This window comes from Cetorhinus maximus, unplaced genomic scaffold (assembly GCF_964194155.1).
Source record: "Cetorhinus maximus unplaced genomic scaffold, sCetMax3.hap1.1 HAP1_SCAFFOLD_2279, whole genome shotgun sequence".
Lineage (NCBI taxonomy): Eukaryota > Metazoa > Chordata > Chondrichthyes > Lamniformes > Cetorhinidae > Cetorhinus > Cetorhinus maximus.
This window is the reverse complement of record NW_027598218.1, coordinates 1-5,503: the sequence shown is the minus strand read 5'-3', so window position 1 is coordinate 5,503 and position 5,503 is coordinate 1. Positions and strand designations below refer to the sequence as shown.

The 5,503-nt window shown below is 59.2% G+C and overlaps 1 long non-coding RNA gene across 1 annotated transcript; it reads right to left on the bottom strand.

The window, feature by feature from the left end:
* Window positions 1-1,469: 1,469 nt before the first annotated feature.
* On the bottom strand, window positions 1,470-5,375 carry LOC144677178 (uncharacterized). The gene is made up of 3 exons (XR_013575567.1): window positions 5,222-5,375; window positions 3,428-3,577; window positions 1,470-2,058 (listed from the first exon to the last, which is right to left on the bottom strand). It is a non-coding gene; the product is annotated as an uncharacterized LOC144677178 (long non-coding RNA).
* Between the last annotated feature and the right edge of the window lie 128 nt (window positions 5,376-5,503).

Sequence of the window (5,503 nt, the reverse complement as noted above, 5' to 3'; positions counted from 1 at the left end):
ACCACCCTGCACATACAGTCTCCCCCTCACACCCTCCCAGAGGAGATATCTAAACCACCCTGCACGTACAGAGTCTCCCCCTCACACCCTCCCAGAGGAGATATCTAAACCACCCTGCACGTACAGAGTCTCCCCCCCACACCCTCCCAGAGGAGATATCTAAACCACCCTGCACGTACAGAGTCTCCCCCTCACACCCTCCCAGAGGAGATATCTAAACCACCCTGCACGTACAGAGTCTCCCCCTACACTGCCCTCCCAGAGGAGATACCTAAACCACCCTGCACATACAGAGTCTCCCCCTCACACTGCACTCCCAGAGGAGATATCTAAACCACCCTGCACATACAGAGTCTCCCCGTCACACCCTCCCAGAGGAGATATCTAAACCACCCTGCACATACAGAGTCTCCCCGTCACACCCTCCCAGAGGAGATATCTAAACCACCCTGCACATAGAGTCTCCCCCTCACACTGCGCTCCCAGAGGAGATATCTAAACCACCCTGCACATAGAGTCTCCCCCTCACACTGCGCTCCCAGAGGAGATATCTAAACCACCCTGCACATACAGAGTCTCTCTCTCACACTGCCCTCCCAGAGGAGATATCTAAACCACCCTGCACATACAGAGTCTCCCCCTCACACTGCCCTCCCAGAGGAGATATCTAAACCACCCTGCACATACAGAGTCTCCCCATCACACTGCCCTCCCAGAGGAGATATCTAAACCACCCTGCACATACAGAGTCTCCCCCTGGTGCCTGGATTGGATTGCAAACAGAGAGGGTGGGTGGGGAGGATGGCATCCAGAGAGAGTTTCGAGGACCCCTGCCCCTAGGATCTGGAGCAACGTACATGAGACACACAGATACAGACAGAGACACAGACACAGACAGCACTGCACTAGTATCACTCCTCTCCTCAGCTGTGTTCCGAGAGTTGTTGGGTGGGGAAGAGAGTTCAACTGACCCGGGAACCAAGGCCCGAACATTAACCATCCGCGTTGGGCGAAGCCAGGCAGTCAAGAGTTGCCAGGCTATTCGGCCACCGTGGCCTTCGTAGCCCCAGCCTAATCCTGTCCTTTGCCCGACATCAGGAGCGGGAAGCCAGGCCATGATATTGTTTCCCCATCCCCGCACCCGCCACCCTGGCCCGGCTGATGGTGGTGCTGAGGCCAATGGGAAGTCGACTGACCGCACCCGAGACCTGGGGAGTAAGTGCGTGCGTGTCTCTGCACACGTTCCCTCACTGAGCTAGCGGGGACCGGCGGGGTGCGTGGGGTGGGAAGGGGAGGCTCAAGAGGCCCATCCTCCATGTCGGGGCAGCAAAGGTCAGCAGGCTCTTTTGACTGCGGTGTGAAGCACATCTCGCCCAATCCTCTCCTCTCACCCACAATACGGTGTCCGTCACGGGGTGGGGATCGGGGCCGGGAACACTGACGGATTCATTCCCTCCTTACCCGGGTTCGGCGTGGGGGGAGGAGGGGGTTAATTCCAGCTGTTTCTCCTGCTGAACCAGGTTAACGTAGGCATCAAAGCCACCCGTGTACCACTCAGCAGCTGACTGGACGGAGTAGATCTGCCAATACTTTATCTGCTCTTGTACGTGTGTCTGGACTATGAAATCTAAAGACAATCCCAAAATATTCGCTGTGACAATTTAAAAAAAATATAAAGAATAAAAATATGCGTACAGGGGTCTCTCTCTCTCTCTCCTTAGTGAAATGCGGGATCGTTTTGGCAGACAGCTTCACAATATATACCTTCCCGAGTAACACTGAGATGTAGCGTGCCCGGAGAGAGCCCACACCGACTCCTGATCACAGCTCGAGGCAGGACCAACGGCAGCAGCTTTCAACCGTTCTCTGCAGAGAAATGGGGACCTGCTCTCCTCGAACTGGGGCCAGGGGTGTCAGTCAGGGAGGAGGTGCCGGTGGGGGAAGTCACATCTCCTTCTCTCTCTCCTTCTCTCTCTCGCTCTCTCTCTGCGATTCCAACGGGCCCTCAGAACAGCTGGATCATGCACTCCCGAGACTGGCCAATCCCGATCCATTTAACTGCACGGGGAGATACGAAGGGGGTCACGGGGTGAGCACATACAAACATTCCGATGCCAGGCCGGCACGGGCCGGGTGCTGGACCGAGTCCGGATCCGATTTAAATCCCCCAGGCATGCGCCCCCGCTACCCCAATAACCTACCTTTAACCAACTCCTTTAATCACCTTGAACACATAAATACGGATCAGCCTCTATACCCAAAAGGCACAGTGGTTAAAGTCACTGGATGAGCAATCCAGAGGCCCGGGTTACTGCTCTGGGGGATACGGGTTCAAATCCCACCGCGGCCACTAGTGGGATTTAAATTCGATTAATAAATCTGGAATCGAAAGGCCAGCCTCAGTAATGGCGACCGTGAAACAATCATCGATTGTTGTAAAAACCCCCATCCGGTTCACTAATGTCCCCTTTAGGGGAAGGAAATCTGCCATCCTTACCCGGTCTGGGCCTACACGTGACTCCAGACCCCGCAGCGAATGTGGTCGATTCTTAACTGCCTCCCTCTGAAATTGGCCGAGCGAGATGCTCAGTTCAAGGGCAGTTAGAGATGGGCAATAAATGCTGGGCCCAGCCAGCGACGCCCACATCCCGTGAAAGAATAAAGGGGAAAACAAGCTCAGTCTATAATCACTGAAAAGGCAGGAACAGCAGGATCTCTCCCACACACACACACACACGCCCCCGGCACCCCCAAGCCAACTGTTCGGCCTCGTTTCCTCATTGGAAGCAGTTCAGAGAAGGTTTTCTAGACTAATACTTGGGTTGGATTTCCTCTCATGAGGAAAGGCTGGACAGGCTAGACCTGTATCCACTGGAGTTCAGAAGAGCAAGAGGCGACTTGCTTGAAACCTTGAAAGACCCCGAGGGGTCTTGACGGGGTGGATGTGGGAAGGACTCTTCCTCTTGTGGGGAGAATCTAGAAGTGGCGGAGGGAGGGGGGGGGTCACTGGTTAAAAATTAGGGGTCGCCCATTTAGGACGGAGATGAGGAGAAATTTTTTTTCTCTCAGAGGGTCGTGAGTCTTTGGAACTCTGTGGATGAGGGTCTTTGAATATTTTTAAGGTGGAGGTGGGTAGATTCTTGATTAACAAGGGGGTGAAAGGTTATCGGGGAGGAGGCGGGAATGTGGGGTCGAGGTTGCAATCGGATCGGCCATGATCTTATTGAATGGTGGAGCAGGATCGAGGGGCCGAATGGCCTAGTCCTGCTCCTAATTCCTATGTTCATATGAATGTACAACCACCCCACCCCCCACCCACCCCCCACTGGGTACAGTCTGCGGGTGCCCGCTGGTTTGGGGTGGGTGGGGGGGTGGGAATCGATAGCAGCCCCATTGCCAGCGCGCCACCTCCCCCGCCCCGACTCACTTGGCACTCCGACGTTGTCCTCGATGAATTGCACGTATTTCCTGGCGTTGTCAGGCAGCTCGCTCAGGGTTCGGACACCCTCTGTGCTCCTGTTCCACCCCGGGAGCGTCACATACTCAACCTGGACTTTGTGCAGCACCTCCTGGTTGGCTGGTGGGGGGAGAAAACAAAGCAGGAGGTCAGTGAAGCACAGCTAACAGCGCGGGCAGGGGAAAGACACACACACCCCCCCACTCTCACACCCCCCTCACCCATACATCCCCACACCCCCCCTCTCATACCCCCACCCCCATCACCCACTCTCACCCCCCTCAACCCCCCCACCCCCCCCCTCTCACACCCCCACCCCCATCACCCACTCTCACCCACCTCAACCCCCCCCACCCCAACCCCCCCCACCCCCCAACTCTCACAGCCCCCAACCCCCCCACTCTCACACCCCCCAACCCACTCTCACACCCCCCAACCCCCCCACCCTCTCACACCCCCCAACCCCCCCACCCACTCTCACCCCCCTCAACCCCCCCACTCACACCCCCACTCCCCCACTCTCACACCCCCCAACCCCCCCCCACTCACACCCCCACCCCCCCCACCCACTCACACCCCCAACCCCCCCACTCACAGCCCCCAACCCCCCCACTCTCACACCCCCCAACCCCCCCACTCACACCCCCCAACCCCCCCACTCACACACCCCCCAACCCCCCCACTCACACCCCCCACCCCCCACTCACACCGCCCACCCCCCCACTCACACCCCCACCCCCCCCACTCACACCCCCACCCCCCCACACTCACACCCCCCAACCCCCCACTCACACCCCCACCCACCCCCCCCACTCACACCCCCCACCCCACCCCCCCCCACTCACATCCCCAACCCCACCCCCCACTCACACCCCCCACCCCCCCCACCCCCCCACTCACACCCCCCACCCCCCCCACTCACACCCCCAACCCCCCCCCACTCCCACCCCCACCCCCCACTCACACCCCCCACCCCCCCACTCACACCCCCCACCCCCCCCACTCACACCCCCCCCCCACTCACACCCCCCACCCCCCCCACTCACACCCCCAACCCCCCCACTCACACCCCCCACCACTCACACCCCCAACCCCCCCACTCACACCCCCAACCCCCCCACTCACACCCCCAACCCCCCCACTCACACCCCCCACCCCCCCATTCACACCCCCCACCCCCCCCACTCACACCCCCCACCCCCCCCACTCACACGCCCAACCCCCCCACTCACACCCCCCCCCACTCACACCCCCAACCCCCCCACTCACACCCCCAACCCCCCCACTCACACCCCCCACCCCCCCACTCACACCCCCCACCCCCCCACTCACACCCCCCACCCAACTCCCCCACTCACACCCCTCACCCCCCAACTCCCCCACTCACACCCCCACCCCCCCACTCTCACACCCCCCACCCCCCCACTCACACCCCCACCCCCCAACTCTCACACCCCCCACCCCCCCACTCACACACCCCCCAACCCCCCCACTCACACATACCCCCCCCACTCACACATACCCCACCCTCCACACACACACACACACACAAACACCGCCCACCACCATGACCCCATCACTCAGACACCCCCACCCCCTCCCACTCGCAACCCCTCGCGCTGCCTCCTCAGGTAGCCCTGCGCCCCCTCGTGCACAGCCCTCATGCAGCCCCCTGTCCCCCAGGCCGCCCCTCGCGCAGCCCCCTTGTACATCCCCCTCGCGCAGACCCCTCGCCGTCTCGCATCCACTGTCCCCTTTACCTACCTGGAAAGTAAGGGATAGTTTTCCCCTCCAGTCTGTATCCGATTCCAATCTTTATCTCTTCAAGTGTGTCCAGAATATCCAGTTTAGTGAGAGCTAGGCTGAAGTGGAGATTGATAAACACATTTGAAATCTCAGCAATGGAACACGGCTCAATCACACTTACCTCAGCAAACTGTATTTATAGAGCATTCTTAACATAAGATGCCAAATCACTTCACACGAGTGTTGAGCAATATTAAACACCGAGCCACAGAAGCTAATATTAGGGACAGGTGACAAAAA